We start from the raw sequence: 23652 nt of genomic DNA on the forward strand, positions 1-23652 counted from the left end.
CAGTGCATCCCTCATTGGACCAAACAGATGTCGGAAGTTGCGAGATCCATGCTGTAGGGTGGATGAGAAATAAGAGTCAAAAGGAGTTCTATGAGTTTGCATCGGGTGCTCATACTTCTGTGAGTTCTTGTGTTGTCATGGAGAAGAAATTAATTACGTGGCGACGAACACAATCAAGTCATTTCTTCACTTTCCTGAGGGTAATACAATGCACTTCAGAGATGATCGTTGCACCGTGATGGACGACATCAAACACAATTACCCCTTCAGAATCCCAGAGGACTCTCACCATGACTTTACCGGCAGAGGGTGCTGCTTTGAACTTTTTCTGCAGTGGAGAGATGTTGTGGCACCACTTCATGAATTGCCGTTTTGTTTCGGGTTCAAAGTGATGAACCCACATTTCATCGCCTCTGACGATGTTCGACAAAAAATTGTCATGATAAGCCCCGTGACGCGCAAGAAATTCTGCACAGTCCTCCTTCGTTGCTCTTTTTATGGACGTCTGTTAGAAGGCCAGGAATCCAACTGGCACACACCTTTGAGTACCCAAACTGGTGGGCCAACACTACCAAAAGAGAGTTCCAATTGTACAACGAGGTGTTCGATTGTGATCCGTTGATCACCATGAATGAAAGCGTTTACACGTTCCACATTGCAGGCGTCACAGCTGTGTGCAGCTGGCCAGCTCGTGGGATATCGTACAGGTTTGCGCGGTCTTGTTGTGTTGATGAGAGACGCCTCACACAGCGACTTACCGTGCTTTTGTTCACTGACAGGTGTCCCCACACAATCTGCAAGCGCCCATGAATATCTGCGATGCTCTGATTTTCCTCCAAAACAAACTCAACTATTGGAAATTCATGAAACTACAGGGGCTGAAGCGGAAATATTGAACAATGTTCCACAAAAAATTCGTCTTATTTTCAGTCGAAATTTGTCGAGCAAAAAAGAGTGTCATTATTTACTGAACTCCCTTCTTAGTCAGAAGTCAATGAGCCAGTAATACAACTTTCCTTTTCTGAGAAAAACGTCTGCAAGGAAGAAAACAAAACAGCAGATTGTTATCTATACAATTTATGTTTAAAATATACATAATGAGAAAGAATATACATATGTAGTATACAGAGGCAACATTTGTCTAATGGTTTAAATGCCCCACTATTGTAGTTAAAACTGTGAGACATAGGAAACAAAACTGAATTTTTTACGGCAGAGCACAACAGATCATTTTGTTCTTCAAGTCGATTTTAACAGAAAACAAAAATTTATACCTTATTATTAGTCTAAACATTAATTAGAGCATCGCGTAAAATTGTGTGTAAATCTGCGAAGAACGTTTGGATAGTTTCGTAACAATGATTCCCATTACGTTACGTAATATATGTGTTAAAAGCATATACCATTTGTCCGTCTGAATGTTCCTTAGAGTACAGCGAAAAATTTAAAGAAATCTGTCGAGAACATTCCGTGACTTTTGCTAACAGCGTTTCCCCCTTACGTACAACTTATTCTCTTTACCAAATTCTGCGGAATATATTATGTCACAGTAGAACAGTATCAGAGAACTGGTAGAAGTTTGCTGCTTGATACTTTATTTTAGTGAATTGCTGTCTGTAGTTGTTGGTTGTAATATTTTTTGAAAGTATTTTAAACCTGTTCGATGATTTGCTGTTGTACTTGTATTATAATACGTTTTTATAATGCGGTAGCTGTAGAAATTCAAGTCTGACTGCTACTCAAAGATAACAAAAAATGTGTTATAGTATACGTGAATCAGAAAATTATCGAACAGCTTCAAAACTTTGCTAAAAAGAGTATTACATCCAACAGCTACAGACAGTAATAATGTTTAACTCAGAGTTGACGTATGTCCATCTACGACGTCAGGACATGTACTGATGAAGGCAAGAAAGCCTAAACAAGCTTATATACTATAATGAAATATCAAACAACAAACTAACAATTCGACATCTTCAGAAAAACATACTGACACAGTGTCGTGATGAAGCTGCTGCTTTTTCTGAGACGTCTATGAATATGAAGCACTATGAACAAAAAAATGTTTCCAAACTGTTCCGGCCAATGTAACCACCTTCAGCTTCTTTTTAGCAGATCCACCGGAAGGATATCATTGATATGATTGTTTGGGTTCGGGAGTACAGCGATGAAGTAAGGCCTCTTTGACAGTGACATCTCAACACATAATGTTTTTCGAATTTCGCTTGAATTGATCCAAACACAGCTCCTGATGGTGCATGGTAATAAGTTGTCACACTTACGGCTGCTGCTAATTTGTGTACTTCCATTCGACGAAGAGTTACAAAGTTTTGCGGGTTTTTCACTAACTACTTCAGAAATCAAATCTATCGGGTGACATGCGCGATCTTCATGAAAAACAGTTTCTCGCATACGTTCAAACTCGTTGAACGACAAATTGTTAACTGTGACCAAGGATCCCCATAGACAATGCGACGAAGATTTTCTCCCCATGTGAATTCTGTGTGTATATTCTACAGTTCTTTCTGGTCTTCGAATTCAGCGTGAAGTCAGTACATGTTTGTCACAGTGTTAATCCAAATAAAGAATGTGAATGAATATATTCGATTGTAGGAAACGTTGTTTGTAAGTGTATTCGTATTATTTTACTTATGTATTACATTTAGGTAGTGCCATGCCTGTTAGGTCGTAATTAGTTCTGTTTTCTGTAAATTAAGAGGTAAATAGTTGATGGTGGAAAGATGTGGTGAGATGATGGCAGTACCTTAGTGGTAGAATATTTTATATAATGGAGAAAGAAGAAATATTTTGAGACATGTTTGAAGTTTGGACTGTGATACGTAGAGTAGACCGTAGAAAGAGGTAGTATAGTGAGAAGAGATTAAAGTCAAATAATTTTTAGAAATTGAGGACGTACTGAACAGTGGTGTCGCAGACGGTAACGGTGTCGTGTTAATGTGAAGCGAGTAAATGTAGGCTGAGACATCGCGAACGTAAAAATTATTTGAAAACTTGAACTGCGTATCAAGAAAGAAGCCTAATGCCAGGGGCGAGAAGAAGCGGAATTAATTTTGTGATGAAGAATTGCAAGAGAGATGAGATCAATATACTCTTTAATTGTGGACAGTAGCTACGTCGTGTCTGAAAGCTGTTATTAACTTTTTGGACTCTTGCTGAACAAGCTACGGCTTGTGAAGCTACGAGGTATTCGTCAGTGAAGGAAACGTCTCATGTGGGCAGAAGCAGATGAATGAAATGTGTTCACTTGAATCAGTGACTACCGCCTTGAATTTTATGTGCAGTGGATTATTTTGAACTTTTTTATTTTTGGTGGCATAGAACGTTTTATGTGGAAGGCGAAGTTTTTAAAAAAAGTGCTACACACTTCGTACATATAATAGTGCAGGAATTCATTTTGCCATAAACAATTGTGTTTCCACAAAATACCAAATCTGAATCCCATCCAGAAACCATCCCTGGGACCCCCGGGGTGGCCGAGTGGTTCTAGGCGCTACAGTCTGGAACGGCGCGACCGCTACGGTTGCAGGTTCGAATCGTGCCTCGGGCATGGATATGTGTGATGTCCTTAGATTACTAAAATGTAAACTTTCACGGCCGGAAATATCATGTCCATTATAATTATCCGGGCTGTTATGCCGTGGTCGGTTGATGAATTCTATGGTGATTCCCAACGTTTCGTCTCCGACTGCGGGAGACATCTTCAAGGGGGTCCGTAGCTTGATGGAAGGTCCAACACACACACTGGCTCACTAAATCAGTTTATACAAGTTAACTAACTGGGCATCAAAACATTCAATGCAGTAGCGAGCCAGTGTGTGTGTTGGACCTTCCATCAAGCTACGGACCCCCTTGAAGATGTCTCCCGCAGTCGGAGACGAAACGTTGGGAATCACCACAGAATTCATCAACCGACCACGGCATAACAGCCCGGATAATTATAATGGACACGTCTTTAGGTTAGTTAGGTTTAAGTAGTTCTAAGTCCTGGGGGCTGATGACCTCAGAAGTTAAGTCCCATAGTGTTCTGAGCCATTTGAACCGTCCATGGAGCGTTTACAATAGTTCTAGTCGTTTAGTTTATTTCTGGAGTTGTATTTTTGGTGAATGTAATTTTCAGTGCATTTATTAAGGTTGGAAGAGAATACAGCACCATTTGCAGGCAAGATGAAGATCAGCTACGACAACGGTTCAGAGATACATAGTAAAACATCCAGAGACAAAAGACGGTCAACAACACTCAGGTACACATCATGGACGTCTGCCTGAAAACAATGACAGAAGTATGTATACTATGACTTACAAGTCGCAAACACCACTAAATCAGTTTATACCAGTTAACTAACTTGGCATCAAAACATTCAATGCAATATAAAATGATATAACAAAAATTAATTTTGCAATGCAAGAACTATTAATCTGTCACGGGTTAACGGTAAACAGTCTGTTCTTACCGGAATAAAAAGAACCCCTAATTTCTCTCGCAGTTGTATGTTATTCAACTTCTCAACATGTATAACCGGTTAAACACATAATGCGTGTGGAAGGCAAGAAATTAATTGTAGGTCGGTCATAAACTGAATACTCAACTACAATAGCCCTACGGAAGAGAAGAGTAGTTGAAAAACTGACACTCATTAGCAAACAATTTACTGGCTCATAAGCTGAATGTAATAACATATATGTTATGATATATTTATGTGTGTTCATATTTGTGTTCTGAGCTGAAGCATAAGGCAGTGTAAACAAAGGAGCTTGTTTGTAAATGTGTATGTTGTTCGATTAGCTATACGGGAGTAACTTGGTGACTGTATTCAATTATACCAATTTCGTAGAGCCGATATGCTTTGGCATATGAGGCAAAGTTGACTACATCGAACGTAGACCAGTTAAACACCGTCAAGAAAGTACAGAGACCTAGGTTTATTTCGTAGGCTCAATAGAAGAGACGTTTCACAGTAGCGGAAATAAAAGAATGCTCAAAGCTCTTACGGTATGCACTTTAGAGCCCACGATTACTGGATTTTTTTCTTGTGTTGGACCGGGCTAGCTCCTCCCAAAACATAAAAAGCAAAGACCTTGCTGTAGGAGGGGTCCACCGTCAGATACAGCAGAACGACTTTGTCTTATAACTTTTGACTCGCTTCATACACTTACCCTTCTCCAAAGTTCCTGAAAGTTCACAGAGACACCCAGTAACTCATCTAGGTTGATGGTACTTTCAAAACTATGCACCGGTAATCGTTGGTTTTTGTGTCTGCTGCTGTACTAGGCTCCTCGGTTGTGCACTATCTCCACAGTTCCTGAAAGTTCACAGAGACAACAACTCATCTAGGTTGATGGTACATTCAAAACTATGCACCGGTAATCGTTGATTTTTCTGTCTGCTGCTGTACTAGGCTCCTCGGTTGTGCACTATCTCCACAGTTCCTGAAAGTTCACAGAGACACCCAGTAACTCATCTAGGTTGATGGTACTTTCAAAACTATGCACCGGTAGTCGTTGGTTTTTGTGTCTGCTGCTGTACTAGGCTCCTCGGTTGTGCACTAAAGTGGTTGTGCGGTGGTAGGTGTTGTCATCGTAGAGTAGCTGACTTGTGGGCCATCACACTGCGGTGATTACCAGGACATCTTCTGTCCCTTTCGCATCGATGTTTTATTCACGGGAAATAATTCGAAATACCTCTATAATGTATTGGAGCTTTCCGTCTATTCTCGAATGTTAATGAATGTTTTCGAATGCTCTACAATATTCTCCAGTGACATAGAATACAAACTTTGATACAGTCTTTGTAACATTGATCCACTCTTCGGCAATATGGTCCTAAACAACGAGTCGTCCAACGTAGACAGAAAAAGTGTATCCGCTCACAGAGCGAAAATATATACTCAAAGAATGGTCGTGTAAGCGAACAACTTTATAAACAAAAAAGATAAAAAAAATGTTCAAATGTGTGTGAAATCTTATGGGACTTAACTGCTAAGGTCATCAGTCCCTAAGCTTACACACTACTTAACGTAAATTTTCCTAAGGACACACACACCCATACCCGAGGGAGGACTCCAACCTCCGCCGGGACCAGCCGCACAGTCCGTGATTGCAGCGCCTATACCGCTCGGCTAATCCAGCGCGGCAAAAAAAAAAAAAAAAAGTATGTAGCTTAATAAACAAATCAGCGAGTACAGAATATGACACCTAACACGAATGGAAGAAAAAAATATTTGAATCCTTTGATACAATGATAAACGGAGATGAAAGTGTAAACTTTCCAACCAAATTCCATAATTTGTTCAATGTTTCTGGTATGTCGTCGCAAAAAACCCTTGTAAGCAACACCAAACAAGTGAAAATATCAACCGGGAAAAATAAGGGTGAATCGGTATTCATACTAAAAATGACACTCATTGCAAGCAACTTAATAGTTAGCTTTGAAAAACTCAAGTCTCGTATTTTATTAGCGTACTGTATAACTCAATAAAGCACAAGAACAAACAATCCATGTTGTGCAGTCAATGAAGAAGGACCCAGTTTCATCCACGGACAACAATACATAGGGGCGTGAGTCGTGCTTGGGTAGCTCAGGTGGTAGAGCACTTGCCCGCGAAAGGCAAAGGTCCCGAGTTCGAGTCTCTGTCCGGCAGACAGTTTTAATGTGCCAGGAAGTTTCAATACATAGCACGTTCGCATGGAGGACGAACACAGAACTTATTTGCCTCACCTCCGAAAGAAGAGCGAAAGAATACTAAATGTAGTTAGAATACATCTTGAATAAGATTCTGTACAAGTCAGATGGTAAATTGTACATGCTCTTACACTTAAGAAAAAACCATACACGAAAAGCAAGCGAAGCGGCTGTTATTCATCCAGTGAGTCACTAAACGTCGTGTACTGACCTAGAACCCACAAATTGTCTCCCCGAACTCTACTAGTCAGAGCAGTGCTTGGCGACAAAGAAAACCTGCAACGTCGGAAAGAAATTACCAGCATCCATCTCAGTGGATACCGTTCCAGGATAAATGATTTTGAAGTCCCGGCCGGCCGACGCCGAGAGTCTGAAAATGAGACTGGAATCCGGATGACCCGCCCGGAAGACGAAGAAGAATTTCGCGGCGCAGAGACGTCGGCAGAGAGAGGGAAGCGCTCTCAGTAATATTAAATGGGCTGCGACCGGCAGTAAAAGCAACAGTAGCCGCGCAGGCCGGCGCTGGAGGCGAGGCGGTCGTTCTGTCATACTTCAGCGATCTGCGATTTGCGTCACGTCCGCCACTAACGACTTGACCCCGGCGGGCTACGGCAGAGTCGGCGGTGCCTTCATGTTTGGGAATAACAGAGAAATTTATTGCGGCGGATCTGGCGGGCCAAGTGGGCCCGACTTTCTCGGGGGGCTTACTGCTGTTTCTCGGGACTTAGGGCGTGACGTTGACGGATCGCTCCAGCCCCGCTGCTGCGTCCATCCTGGGAGCTTTTGCCAGCAGGTGTCTCCAGCCAACGAGAGCGCTGCCCCCTCTGGAAGCGTTGGAGGGTACATCTTTATTTACGAAATATATAAAATAGAAGATGAAACATACCGTAAGAAGTGGCCAACTTCTTTATGGGGCATTTTAAGGGAAGGGCATTAAATTAGACATCATTTCGCCCATCATCGTTTTGTCGATAGGTTGACGACGCATATATGACCAGATCATAACGCGACTAAGCTCTCGAGCAGCTCATCGCTACACGAATAGCACGCATCCGAACATTCGATCCACTATCGAGCAAGAGAGGGTAGAAAAGCTGCCATTTGCCAAGGTATTTGTTAAACGAAAATCGTATGTGAAACTTGGCCGCTATGTACAGGGTGTCCTGTTTACGTACAGTCCGGAAGCAGGTAAGAAAGGTATCAAGAAAATCTTCTTTAGCCAACATGGGGACATGAAAAAAGCAAGACTGCCCTTCATGTAACCACACTGACAAAAAGTTGCAACACCAAAAAATAGTTAATAGAGAGTAACGAAATTTCGGGTATACATTGTCTAGGTAACATATGTAAGTGACGAACATTCAAGGTCATACACTATATGATCAAAAGTATCCGGACACCCCCAACAACATACGTTTCTTCATATTAAGTGCACTGTCCTGCCATCTACTGCCAAGTACTCCATATCAGTGACCTCAGTAGTCATTAGACGTCGTGAGAAAGCAGGATGGGAGCTCCGCGGAACACACGAACTTCGAACGTGGTCAGGTGATTCGGTGACATTTGTGTCATACGTCTGTACGCTAGATTTCCACACTCGTAAACATCCGTAGGTCCACTGTTTCGGATGTGATAGTGAAGTGGAAACGGGAAGGGACACGTACAACACAAAAGCGTACAGGATGACCTCTTATGTTGACCGACAGAGTCCGCCGACAGTTGAAGAGGGTCGTAATGTGTAATAGGCAGACATCTATCCAGACAATCACACAGAAATTCCAGACTGCATCAGGATCCACTGCAAGTACGATGACAGTTAGGCGGGAGGTGAGAAAACTTGGATTTTATGGTCGAGCGGCTGCTCATAAACCACACATCAAACTGGTAAATGGCGAAGACGCCTCGCTTGGTGTTAGGAGCGTAAACGATTGAACAATGGAAAAACGTTGTACGGAGTGACGAATCACGGTACACTATGCGGCGATCCGATGGCAGTGTGTGGGCATGGCGAACGCCCGGTGAACGATGTGTGTGTGCGGTATGCCTGCGACAGTAGAAGCTGTCATCAAGACTTAGGGTGGGCCGACACCATACTGAGTTTCAGCATTACCAATGGAGGGCGCAAAGAACATGAAAGTCATTTTCAGCCAGTTGTCAAGATACTTTTCATCATATAGTGTAGGTCAACGTGAATTTCATATAAAACATTGCACAAGGGAAAGTATGGTACCATAATGACCAGTGAAACTGTTGGTATTTTGAATGCAAACATGCGAACGGGCGTGCATTGTGTTGTTCAGGTGCCGCAAGTCAATTTGTAGGATGGAGTTGCATGCCTATTGCACTCGGTCGGTCGATACAACGACGGTGTATGCCGGTTGTGGATAACGCTGGATTTTTCGTTCGATAAAGTCCCATATGTGCTTGATTGGAGACAGATCTGTTGATCGAGCAGGCCAAGGCAACACGCCGAAATTCCGTGGAGCACGCTAGGTTACAATAGCAGTGTCTGGCCAAGTGTGATCCTGTCGAAGAACGTCCCTTCGAATGCTGTTTATGAAGAGCAGAAGAACAGGTCAAACCACCAGACTGACGTACAAATTTGCAGGCAGGATGTGTGGCATAACCACAAGAGTGCTGCTGCTTTCATAAGAAATCGCGCCCGAGACCAAAACTCCAGGTGTAGGTCCGATGTGTTCAGCACGCAGACAGGTTGGTTGCGCCCTCAACTGGCCTCTCTCTAACCAACATACGACCATCACTGATATGGAGGCCGAACTAGCTTTCACCATAATACATTACAGACCTACGCATGCCCTCCAATGAGTTCTCGCTTTAAGCCAATGAAATCGCTGTGGTGGTGATTTGAGGTCAGTGGAATGCACGCTACAAGGCATCTAGCTCGGAGCTGTCCTTGGAGTAACCCACTGTAACAGCTCGTTGTGTCACTGTGCTGCTCAAATTGCTATTGAAGATGCAGTAAGATGCTACAGATCCTTACCCCGAACACGACGGTCTTCCATCTTTCGGTAGTGCCACGTGGCCGTACAGAGGCCGGTCTTTTTGCAACCGCACATTTTTGTGCTCACCCCTGCCAGCAATCATGCACAGTGGCTACATTCCTGTCAATTCTTCCTGCAGTATCGCAGAAGGCACATCCAGTTTCACGTAGTCCTGTTACACTACCTAGTGAAAACTCAGTGAGGCGTTGATAATGTTGTGTTTGTCATTGTAAAGGTATTCTTGACTGACATCAGCTCACTACGCCCACTCTCAAAGGTAACTAACGCTCACGACTATTACAGCATGTATTTAAAGCAAGCCTGTTTTTCATCCACATAGTGGCTCAAGAATTTGCTATATAAAGTTTAATATACACTCCTGGAAATGGAAAAAAGAACACATTGACACCGGTGTGTCAGACCCACCATACTTGCTCCGGACACTGCGAGAGGGCTGTACAAGCAGTGATCACACGCACGGCACAGCGGACACACCAGGAACCGCGGTGTTGGCCATCGAATGGCGCTAGCTTCGCAGCATATGTGCATCGCCGCCGTCAGTGTCAGCCAGTTTGTCGTGGCATACGGAGCTCCATCGCAGTCTTTAACACTGGTAGCATGCCGCGACAGCGTGGACGTGAACCGTATGTGCAGTTGACGGACTTTGAGCGAGGGCGTATAGTGGGCATGCGGGAGGCCGGGTGGACGTACCGCCGAATTGCTCAACACGTGGGGCGTGAGGTCTCCACAGTACATCGATGTTGTCGCCAGTGGTCGGCGGAAGGTGCACGTGCCCGTCGACCTGGGACCGGACCGCAGCGACGCACGGATGCACGCCAAGACCGTAGGATCCTACGCAGTGCCGTAGGGGACCGCACCGCCACTTCCCAGCAAATTAGGGACACTGTTGCTCCTGGGGTATCGGCGAGGACCATTCGCAACCGTCTCCATGAAGCTGGGCTACGGTCCCGCACACCGTTAGGCCGTCTTCCGCTCACGCCCCAACATCGTGCAGCCCTCCTCCAGTGGTGTCGCGACAGGCGTGAATGGAGGGACGAATGGAGACGTGTCGTCTTCAGCGATGAGAGTCGCTTCTGCCTTGGTGCCAATGATGGTCGTATGCGTGTTTGGCGCCGTGCAGGTGAGTGCCACAATCAGGACTGCATACGACCGAGGCACACAGGGCCAACACCCGGCATCATGGTGTGGGGAGCGATCTCCTACACTGGCCGTACACCACTGGTGATCGTCGAGGGGACACTGAATAGTGCACGGTACATCCAAACCGTCATCGAACCCATCGTTCTACCATTCCTAGACCGGCAAGGGAACTTGCTGTTCCAACAGGACAATGCACGTCCGCATGTATCCCGTGCCACCCAACGTGCTCTAGAAGGTGTAAGTCAACTACCCTGGCCAGCAAGATCTCCGGATCTGTCCCCCATTGAGCATGTTTGGGACTGGAGGAAGCGTCGTCTCACGCGGTCTGCACGTCCAGCACGAACGCTGGTCCAACTGAGGCGCCAGGTGGAAATGGCATGGCAAGCCGTTCCACAGGACTACATCCAGCATCTCTACGATCGTCTCCATGGGAGAATAGCAGCCTGCATTGCTGCGAAAGGTGGATATACACTGTACTAGTGCCGACATTGTACATGCTCTGTTGCCTGTGTCTATGTGCCTGTGGTTCTGTCAGTGTGATCATGTGATGTATCTGACCCCAGGAATGTGTCAATAAAGTTTCCCCTTCCTGGGACAATGAATTCACGGTGTTCTTATTTCAATTTCCAGGAGTGTACATCTTCTCTGTGAAGTAGAAAAACGCATGCCAACTTTCGTTTATGTCATGCAACTTCTTGGTGTCACGATTTTTTTTCTCTCAGTGCATCTTCCTCATACGTATTTTTTTTTAAATATCACGCCTCATTCTTGATTCGCTAATTCACCACCTCTCTTTCAGAGCAGTTTAAAAATGTAAACGTGACGTTATTAAAAATGTAACGTAAAATGACTTTGACTCTCCTGTAGAAACATAGAGTGCAGGTATCCGGAATAGAGTAAGTGGTACACTTGCCGGATTTCGCGGTAAACAAATGGAAACACAAAAATAAATGCAAATCGGTAATTATGATTTTGCTAACTTATTCCCTCCACAGATGAGTAACATTCTCTGTCATTTCTACAATAGCGTACATTGTAATTAGAGAAAGCTTCAAGTGAGTACGGTTGACTGAATCGTGAGTGTGTAGCTTCAAAATGGTTCAAATGGCTCTGCGCACTATGGGACTTAACATCTGTGATCATTAGTCCCCTAGAACTTAGAACTGCTTAAACCTAACTAACCTAAGGACAGCACACACATCCATGCCCGAGGCAGGATTCGAACCTGCGACCGTAGCGGTCACGCGGTTCGAGACTGAAGCGCCTAGAACCGCACGGCAACTCCGACCGGCTAGTGTGTAGCTCATGTTTCCATTTGTTTACTGTCATCTCCAACAATAGGGCGAGTTACATTATCCCGGATATCAGTTATGTAAGGTACAAGAAACTAGGAGAATTTTGTTTTATGTTCTTAACAATGTTAAGTTTGGATGATTTGTACATTGCGATACGTTTTCGAACAGATCTGAACGAGAGGATACTATTTAAAAAAGATAGAGATGTGAGAAAGCGAAAATGTTGAACGGTCATACGCCGATCTGTACATTGTAGTTACTGCAATGCTACATCTGACGAAGTATGTAGAGTCTTACGAAGAAGAGGCGTAAGATCTATTTCCCGACCACCTAAGAATGTAAAGGAGACATTCCCGGTAAGGACAATCCCGTTTTCAGGGTCCCTGAAATTTATAAGATTCCATCTGATTGTGGAAAAAAGTGGACCAGTCAGTCGTACCGTAACAGACCCACCAGGACACCAAAAGCACAGTGTACATCTAGAACATGAGGAATCAGCAGCCGTTGAGTACAGCCTCAGAATAATCTTTGATGATATTCAAATTTTTTCCCACGCTTTTTAATAATGGGATCCTGTTTTTAATGAAGCGGCAGAAATTAGGATGTGTCAGGCAACCGAATCTTGGACAGTGGCTATAACTGTAGTGGCGTGTGGAAGTCAGCTCTCGACTCTGAGGAAAGACAGAGAAGCGCTCCGAGTCGTTTTCGTTCATACACGGGCTGTGGCGCCACCAGTGCGGATCTTGATTTATCTCTGGAAGCTTGACGTACTGACGTCGTAACCCGATCCATCCCTACAGTCCAGTTCACGAACGATGGCGGTCCGCGCAGGCCGAGGCACGGACGTGGATTTCTGTGTTTCTGGTTCCAAGTGACAGTTGCAGTGCGCACATGCAGGTGCTTTGGGCTTGAAAAAAACCGTGTCTCCTGCAAGCAGGTTCGACTCCATTGATTTTGCCGCCCTCACTCACTCTCTCCCCTCCTCACGTCCTCCCCTCCTCGCATTTTCAGACACAATCAACTGTTCTCAGAATGTCACTCATTAATGACTAATCATGTCACACGTATTCTCATGTATTTTTGACGTGAATATGTCTTTAAGACCAGAGCCAGGTATGGGACACCAATCAGTGGAACAGAAGGCAGTGTAAGACATTTTGAGCTACAGCTCCCAAGTTAATTATGTCACTCGCAAAGTACAGAAGTAACATATGTTCACTTTTTCTCGTTCTCTGAGGAGAGGGGAACGTGAGGTGCGAGACCTTTAACGACCAGCACCGCATTGTCGGCAGTATCGTCGGAGCTTTTGCTGCGTAAAGTGGAACGTCATAGGACATTGACTTACATGTAAATGTTTTATTTGTTGAAAAAGTGTATAAATCCTCAGAGTCTATTTTGTGTGTTCTTAGTACATAATGGGCCAGAGGCCTTGCCGTAGCGGTAACGACGGTTCCCGCCAGATCACCGGTGTTAAGCGCTGTCGGCTCGGGCTTGGCTAACACGTGGATGGGTGACCGTCCGGTCTTCCGAACGTTGCTGGCAAGCGGGGTGCACTCAGATCTTGTGAGGGCAGTTGAAGAGGAAGTAGTTACTCCAGCCACGAAAACTGACAATGGCCGGGAGAGTGGTGTGCTGACCATATGCCCCTCCACAGCCGCGTTCAGTAACGCCTGTGGGTTGAGTATGATACGGTGGTGGGTCGGTTCCACTGAGCCTTCAAGGCCTTTTCGGAGTTTAATTTAGTACATAAAGCAAAAACGTCTATGCTCGAATATTGAGAAGGTATGCTTTCCGACATGGCATGACAACGATTTATTGCTTAAAACAAGCAATTTTAGCGCTAAAGGCAACAATGAAATCCTAAGTAAACTTGTTGAAATGAAAATAGCGTGAAATACGAAGGAAGCGAATAAACAATTCATTCAGTGCAGTTTCATTGCTTCAGCTCCAAAATGAGCTTTGACAGGTTTTCTTTGTATTATGTTAATACCTGTTGATTATGGCCTCGATACTGAGAAAGAAGAGGCAGTGAAGGAAAACCTACAAAACATATATCTTCGAGGAAATGTAAGAATGTTATTCGGTCTTAAGTGTGCCAAAGTGCAGTGCTACACAACACTGTTATATTGCACGTCACTGCAATTCGCTCTGTGGAATTAAAACCTGTACATTTTGGAATTCAAGCCATCGAACCTATATTCAGGACAGTGTAAATTAAAATGTCTTGTGATGCCTCTCCTGCTCCCAGTTTAAGAAAAGACAAAGAGAAATAATTCAGAGTCGCAAGAAGGCGAATGTCAGTTGTATTAGGGGCAAATCAAAATGGTGGTGGAAGGATGCTACCCATCTTTCCAAGTGAAAACGCCGCTTAATCATAATGTCTGGAGAGAGAAGACAAAGGCATATGATAGACAGTGCATACTGTACTTATTCTTTATTTATTTATTACAAAGTGTGTTTCTCAACGATAGTGCTATAGGTGTTCATTGTTGCTGTTTAGGAACTGTTAGGCCAACAAATACCGACATTTATCTTTATATCATTTTCTCCCTGTAGAAGCTTTCAAGCGAACGTAGGTACTTTTTAAGGTCTGTGTAGGCATATGATAGAAACTCAACTGGCAAATTGCCCCTAGCAAATTTTGCTGTTTTGCGTAACGCCCCAATGAGACCAACTCAAACGCTTCATTTTTTATCCGTTTGAAAATTCTGCAGACTATTTCTACTAAGACACTAGATTTTTAGGAACGATCTTTGTTTCCATCTTATTCTTACGTTTCTTCACTGATGAAAAATTATCACTGTCTTGTTTAATTTATCCTTTTGGAACCACATGAAAATTTAAGATTTGGACGCCCCTAAAAACATGCCGCCCTAGGCAGTGGCACGGCTCGCCCTTCCCTGGAGCCGACACTGCCTGCAAATTTTGTCTCTATCTTGCTTACGTAGAATTTGTCACTTAATACCACAATAAGCAATGAGAAGTCACGACAAGCAGAATAAACATTCACTAAATAATTCGCTATTATCACGTTTAGTGCTCATGCTGACTATGACGTTCATGGCAGAATACTGAGAACACCATTGAACGCTCATTCTATGGTGTCACCGCCAGACACCACACTTGCTAGGTGGTAGCCTTTAAATCGGCCGCGGTCCGTTAGTGTACGTCGGACCCGCGTGTCGACACTATCAGTGATTGCACACCGAGCGCCGCCACACGGCAGGTCTGCTAGAGAAAGACTCCCTAGCACTCGCACCAGTTGTACAGCCGACTTTGCTAGCGATGGTTCACTGTCTACATAGGCTCTCATTTGCAGAGACGACAGTTTAGAGTAGCCTTGAGCTACATCATTTGCTACGACCTAGCAAGGCGCCATATTCAGTTACTATGAATGTATTCTGAACAGATAATATTGTAAAACATGTACCGTCAAGAGCGACGTTCATCATTAATGGATTAAAGTTAAGTATCAAACTAATTACGTCCGCTTTCTGAATTCTAATTCCTTGTCATGTTCCAGACCTCACGTCAGTATGGTTCTTCTCTCCTCACGTCAGGCTGCGTGAGCTAAAACGCGTGCATTTCGGCCTCCACTAGTAACACGGTGTTGGCTCTTCTGCCAACTCAACACATTCCCTGTCGGAGAACGAGCAGACCGAGCCTAAACTCAACCACCACCGTTAGTGACTCTAATTATAGCAGTCTATGTGCTTCAAATGGTCGTCACAACCGCAGGGAGAGCAGTCAGTCGTTCCTCATGCAGGCAATACATGATTTCTTCGTAATCTCGATGTTGTACTCAGATTCGACGCAGCTGTAAAATCTAAAACGCTTTACACAAGGACGTCATGGAGAGAAACTTCGATGTGAAAGTGGCATAAATTAATCAAAACAATCGAGAAAGATTCAGGAGACAGCTTCAACATGAGAGACGCATACCGCTGATCTACCATATACCGTACAATTGTAAGCGAAAATCACGACGCAGACAAGCGTTGAGCTGAATGTGGTGAAATCATGAGAGTTGGGGAGTGGCAGAAGTTACTTCTAGGGACTCCAGGTAAGTCGTCTACGACATGGTGCTAAAGAGTGACGAAGTGAAACCGGAAGAGCACCCAGCCGCCACTGCTGCGGTGTAAGCCTTGTCTGTAACCATGAAGGCTACTTCAGTGACGGAGGATGTACAGACCTGATGGCGGCACGAAAATGTACTCCCACCACTGGAAACAATTAAACAACTGCAGGAATTACCACTTTTGCGCTACATCCTGATGATCTTCCGGATTCCACAAACACTATTTTAGTGCATGAGGTAGAGAACCTTATGCTACCTATCTGTAAAGTAATACAGTTGAGGAAGGACCTATATCTTTGTAGTAAATAAGAAGTTATAACATAAATAAAATTAGTCGGTAAGCAGTAATTCATAACGTAACTGTTATCTTTTTCATTTGGTAACCAAATGAAATAACAGACAAAATATGCACGCTAAAATGTGACAGTCTGCTTTAGTTTCCAAGTAGCACACTTTTACGTAAACCGGTTATAAAGAAATAAATAAATCTTCATTTCTACGCTAATGCAAATAAAATTGGAGAAACGTGTCTCTACTACGTTACTGCCTATGACCATGGTAGCAATTACTTGTACCTTGAACACTCTGACGTAACTGATCAGTCATATACGGAACTGCTGCCTTCGGAATAAGTTCACCGGACCGACATTAGGCCCTTAAAAGGGCACACTGGCCGCTTTGGAACAGTGCGTAATTATGATGTAGAGCCGGCACTAGGACATCATGAGAGCCTCTACAGTTGACTTTAAGTTATGACGATGAGGTCGTGTGTACTTCGTTGGTTGTCCGGAAACGATGCGAGAAGATGGGTCGAGGTGAAGATGTGACAAAATGGCAGGAAGGAGTTACAGTGTTTGGACGTGACCATACCCATACCAAGAATGAAATTGTAAAATATTTTCATGTATCAACACAGCAGTCCAACGTATCTGCAAGGGGTAGTGTAGCCCTTACAGCTATGTAACACAGAGTAGGAACAGTGGTCATAGATAGGTCCTATCCAACAGGAACCGGAAACAAGCAACACTAATTGTCAATGCAAACTCGACAGGATTTGCTGCTGTCAGTGAACACGTGTCCATCACAACCAACTTCCGAGCAAATGTAGCGAAAAGAACTGCATGTAATGGACACTTGGAGACAGGTACATCGAAGTGGGGCGTTGCTAGAGGCGCCGAACACTCGATGTCATCAGTGGCCCAAACAACATAGAAACTGGACAGTACCTAACTGGATGTCTATAGTGCGGACAGACGCGTCGTGATTTTACATCTTTTCAGATTACACGAGGCATCGAGTGCACCAACTGCCCAACGATACGTCCAGCCCACAGAGTGAGGAGGATGTAGTTTAGGACGGAGTTGGTTCAGAAATGGTTCATATGGCTCTAAGCATTTTTTTTTTTTTTTTTTTTTTGGTCATCAGTCTACTGACTGGTTTGATGCGGCCCGCCACGAATTCCTTTCCTGTGCTAACCTCTTCATCTCAGAGTAGCACTTGCAACCTACGTCCTCAATTATTTGCTTGACATATTCCAATCTCTGTCTTCCTCTACAGTTTTTGCCCTCTACAGCTCCCTCTAGTACCATGGAAGTCATTCCCTCATGTCTTAGCAGATGTCCTATCATCCTGTCCCTTCTCCTTATCAGTGTTTTCCACATATTCCTTTCCTCTCCGATTCTGCATAGAACCTCCTCATTCCTTACCTTATCACTCCACCTAATTGTCAACATTCGTCTATAGCACCACATCTCACATGCTTCGATTCTCTAGTGTTCTGGTTTCCCCACAGTCCATGTTTCACTACCATACAATGCTGTACCCCAGACGTACATCCTCAGAAATTTCTTCCTCAAATTAAGGCCGGTATTTGATATTAGTAGACTTCTCTTGGCCAGAAATGCCTTTTTTGCCATAGCGAGTCTGCTTTTGATGTCCTCCTTGCTCCGTACGTCATTGGTTATTTTACTGCCTAGATAGCAGAATTCCTTAACTTCATTGACTTCGTGACAGTCAATCCTGATGTTAAGTTTCTCGCTGTTCTCATTTCTACTACTTCTCATTACCGTCGTCTTTCTGCGATTTACTCTCAAACCATACTGTGTACTCATTAGACTGTTCATACCGTTCAGCAGATCATTTAATACTTCTTCGCTTTCACTCAGGATAGCAATGTCATCAGCGAATCGTATCATTGATATCCTTTCACCTTGCATTTTAATTCCACTCCTGAAACTTTCTTTTATTTCCATCATTGCTTCCTCGATGTACAGATTGAAGAGTAGGGGCGAAAGGCTACAGCCTTGTCTTACACCCTTCTTAATACGAGCACTTCGTTCTTGATCGTCCACTCTTATTATTCCCTCTTGGTTGTTGTACATATTGTATATGACCCGTCTCTCCCTATAGCTTACCCCTACTTTTTTCAGAATCTCGAACAGCTTGCACCATTTTATATTGTCGAACGCTTTTTCCAGGTCGACAAATCCTATGAAAGTGTCTTGATTTTTCTTTAGCCTTGCTTCCATTATTAGCCGTAACGTCAGAATTGCCTCTCTCGTCCCTTTACTTTTCCTAAAGCCAAACTGATCGTCACCTAGCGCATTCTCAATTTTCTTTTCCATTCTTCTGTATGTTATTCTTGTAAGTAGCTTCGATGCATGAGCTGTTAAGCTGATTGTGCGATAATTCTCGCACTTGTCAGCTCTTGCCGTCTTCGGAATTGTGTGGATGATGCTTTTCCGAAAGTCAGATGGTATATCGCCAGACTCATACAGTCTACACACCAACGTGAATAGTCGTTTTGTTGCCACTTCCCCCAACGATTTCAGAAATTCTGATGGAATGTTATCTATCCCTTCTGCCTTATTTGACCGTAAGTCCTCCAAAGCTCTTTTAAATTCCGATTCTAATACTGGATCCCCTATCTCTTCTAAATCGACCCCTATTTCTTCTTCTATCACATCAGACAAATCTTCACCCTCATACAGTATTTCAACGTATTCTTTCCACCTATCTGCTCTCTCCTCTGCATTTAACAGTGGAATTCCCGTTGCACTCTTAATGTTACCACCGTTGCTTTTAATGTCAGCAAAGGTTGTTTTGGCTTTCCTGTATGCTGAGACTGTCCTTCCGATAATCATACCTTTTTCGATGTCTTCACATTTTTCCTGCAGCCATTTCGTCTTAGCTTCCCTGCACTTCCTATTTATTACATTCCTCAGCGACTTGTATTTCTGTATTCCTGATTTTCCCGCAACATGTTTGTACCTCCTCCTTTCATCAAGCAACTGAAGTATTTCTTCTGTTACCCATGGTTTCTTCGCAGCTACCTTCTTTGTACCTATGTTTTCCCCCCAACTTCTGTGATGGCCCTTTTTAGAGATGTCCATTCCTCTTCAACTGTACTGCCTATTGCGCTGTTCCTTATTGCTGCATCGATAGCGTTAGAGAACTTCAAACGTATCTCGTCATTCCTTAGTACTTTCGTATCCCAGTTCTTTCCGTATTGATTCTTCCTAACTAAAGTCTTGAACTTCAGCCTACTCTTCATCACTACTGTATTGTGATCTGAGTCTATATCTGCTCCTGGGTACGCCTTACAGTCCAGTATCTGATTTCGGAATCTCTGTCTGACCATGATGTAATCTAATTGAAATCTTCCCGTATCTCCCGGTCTTTTCGAAGTATACCTCCTCCTCTTGTGATTCTTGAACAGGGTATTCGCTATTACTAGCTGAAACTTGTTACAGAACTCAATTAGTCTTTCTCCTCTTTCATTCCTTGTCCCAAGCCCATATTCTCCTGTAACTTTTTCTTCTACTCCTTCCCCTACAACTGCATTCCAGTCGCCCATGACTATTAGATTTTCGTCCCCCTTTACATACTGCATTACCCTTTCAATATCCTCACACACTTTCTCTATCTGTTCATTTTCAGCTTGCGATGTCGGCATGTATACCTGAACTGTCGTTGTCGGTGTTGGTCTGCTGTCGATTCTGATTAGAAGAACCCGGTCACTGAACTGTTCACAGTAACACACCCTTGCCCTACCTTCCTATTCATAACGAATCCTACACCTGTTATACCATTTTCTGCTGCTGTTGATATTACCCGATACTCATCTGACCAGAAATCCTTGTCTTCCTTCCACTTCACTTCACTGACCCCTACTATATCTAGATTCAGCCTTTGCATTTCCCTTTTCAGATTTTCTAGTTTCCCTAGCACGTTCAAGCTTCTGACATTCCACGCCCCGACTCGTAGAACGTTACCCTTTCGTTGATTATTCAATATTTTTCTCATGGTAACCTCCCCCTTGGCAGTCCCCTCCCGGAGATCCGAATGGGGGACTATTCCGGAATCTTTTGTCAATGGAGAGATCATCATGACACTTCTTCAATTACAGGCCACATGTCCTGTGGATACACGTTACGTGTCTTTAATGCAGTGGTTTCCATTGCCTTCTGCATCCTCATGTCGTTGATCATTGCTGATTCTTCCGCCTTTAGGGGCAATTTCCCATCCCTAGGACAAGAGAATGCCCTGAACCTCTATCCGCTCCTCCGCCCTCTTTGACAAGGCCGTTGGCAGAATGAGGCTGACTTCTTATGCCGGAAGTCTTCGGCCGCCAATGCTGATTATTTATCAAAATTTAGGCACTCGCGGGGATCGAACCCGGGACCGAATACGTTTTGATTATCAATGAAATACGCTAACCCTAGACCACGGGTACATTCTGGGACTTAATATCTGAGGTCTTCAATCCCCTAATACTTAAACTTAACCAACATAAGGATCTCACACACATCCATCCCCGAGACAGGATTCGAACGTGCGACCGTAGCAACAAGGCGGTTCCGGACTGAAGCGCCTAGAACCGAGCGGCCACAGCGGCCGGCCCGGAGTTGGTTCTCTGGTAATTTAGGAGTGCTTCTCAAGCATTGTATCTGGCCCACTCATTCGGCTTTCTGTGAACATAGGATAGGATGTTTGTTCAACATTGTCAGTTGCAGAGAGTCTCTTCTACATCATCCCAAGATGACGACAGCCGTGTTCACAGCAATGCACGTACACGCTCCTGGTCTGACGATCACTCAGACATCCTTGCGCAACTCGACTGACCGGATCTTAATCCCGAAGGACACGTCTGTGACGTTTTGGAACTGAGGTTCAAATGTAACAATCAAGAATCCCGCGTTTCGGCAGCTCTATGGGAACTAATAATCAATGAGTGGCTTCATCTATGATATACGTACAGAAATTTGTGGGCCCGTTTCCTATCCCAGTTGGGTCCATCATCAACACTAGAGATGGTATTACATGTTATTTGAGCGGTTTTCCCTGGGGTGACCAAGTATTAATGCTGCTGCTAAATATGGTATCAGGTAACCCTCATAACTGAAATTACGACCTTAAAATAATTATGCGAAACTACAACTAATGTACGCTTATGAGGAGCTGTCATAGGAATTCTTGTGTCAAAATAAAATATTACTGCACAGCAGTGACATGTATCAGTGTGGGCCTGTCGCTTTAAATGCCTATAATTTGCAGTATTTGGGAATCAGGCTGGAAACAGTTGGGATCAAGCAAATAATACAGACAAAATTAACTAACGGAACTAATACATAAATTTAGTTTCCCCACTATAGCAAAGCAAAACACAAGAGATGCTGTAATTAAATCGTTCACAGCCAAGAATGCATAACACTACTTAATTTAAATCTGTAAGCAAGGCTATCGAAATTATAATCATTTTAATTCAGTTTCTAAAGAATACAAATGATAACAACATTAAAACCTACTCACTCACTCAGGCAACCATGTTAGCATAATTATTCATCACTCAGACACAGCAATTAAAAACCGTTATCATTTTACTATATGTCTTAACGGCACCCTACATCAATAGAGCAAGGTGAAGCAGTGGTAAGACAATGGAACACTTAGCTGGACGACGGTTCAAATCCGCTCCCAGCCACATAGATTTATGTTTTCCATCATTTGCCTACATTGCTTAAAACGAATGCTGGGAAGAGTCCCCAATCCGATGGTATAGGACGCTAGCGTTTTGTATCAATGTTCACGGGGCCGATCACTGTCCTTGATCTGGAACAGAGAAGAGGGATTTCGTGACGATCTCACTTGCACATTTCTCGACTTCCGTTTTAGACTGAAGATTTGTAGGACTTTCCCTTAAAACTTCACGTGCGTTCTATACCGTGGAAAAGGCTAGTAGGGTAGCTGACCACCTACATTTCAAGACAAAGAAACCCCTCTACAACAACATATTTCAGTCGACATAAAACAGTCGTCAGAGGGACTGAGGATGTTAAGTATAAATTGTCAACTTTCGATAATACTGTATAACAAGTTTTGTACTAAAATGAGTTAGGGACAGCCACTCAGGAAGCATTCAAACAATATGAAAGTTAGAGTTGAGCTACCCATTCATCAAGAAAACCTAACACATGTTAGTCATACATTAAATTGGGAAACGTTTCAAATCCTTCTATAAAATTATTCAATGACGGTATTAGAAGCAGTATAGAGCCAGTCCTAGGACAACCTGCACCATCTCTACCAGAAACCGATATACAGTACCTCTTCAGATATGTAGATGATACCTTTATCTTTGTTACTTGGCCTCATGGTAGCGAAAAGCTCAATAAGTTTTTGGAACAGCTTAACTCAAACCACAGAGATACATATTTCACCTTGGAACTGGAGGAGAATGATTTGGAAGTTTTGGTTAAAAGGAGAGCAGATTTAGCCACAGTATGTACCGCAAACTAAGACGCACCGAAAGCTATCAGGTATTATCACTCAGTGCAGAAGAATGGAGCTCTGAGTACATGGATCCATGGGGCGCTCACTGTCAGACCAAAGCGCGACTGCTACGGTCGCAGGTTCGAATCCTGCCTCGGGCATGGATGTGTGTGATGTCCTTAGGTTAGTTACGTTTAAGTAGTTCTAAGTTCTAGGGGACTGATGACCATAGCTGTGAAGTCCCATAGTGCTCAGAGCCATTTGATTTTGTCAGACCAAAACAATTTGACCATCCCAGCCTTCTGCAAAATTTATGAATGGTCAGGATTAGAAGGTCGTTGAACCACCCATTCCGTCACATGGTAGAGAAGAATAGCAAGATAAATCAATGACTGTGGCTTGCCTGCCCTGCATTGGAGCCATTTCGCCAAGGTCGACAGGATTCTCAAGAAGCATAACATCAAGTACGTGTTCTGTCCACCTACCAAAATAATAGGACTACTGGAAAATGTGAAAGACTGTCTTGGTTTACGAAAACCACCAGTTCATAATATACGTTGCCAATGTGTGGCATGTCACACACTGGCAACTAAGACAGAGGACACTGTACACCAAGAACAACAGACATACCCAGCTGAGAAAGGC

Source organism: Schistocerca serialis, chromosome 6 (genome assembly GCF_023864345.2).
Source record: "Schistocerca serialis cubense isolate TAMUIC-IGC-003099 chromosome 6, iqSchSeri2.2, whole genome shotgun sequence".
NCBI classification, from domain to species: Eukaryota; Metazoa; Arthropoda; class Insecta; order Orthoptera; family Acrididae; genus Schistocerca; species Schistocerca serialis.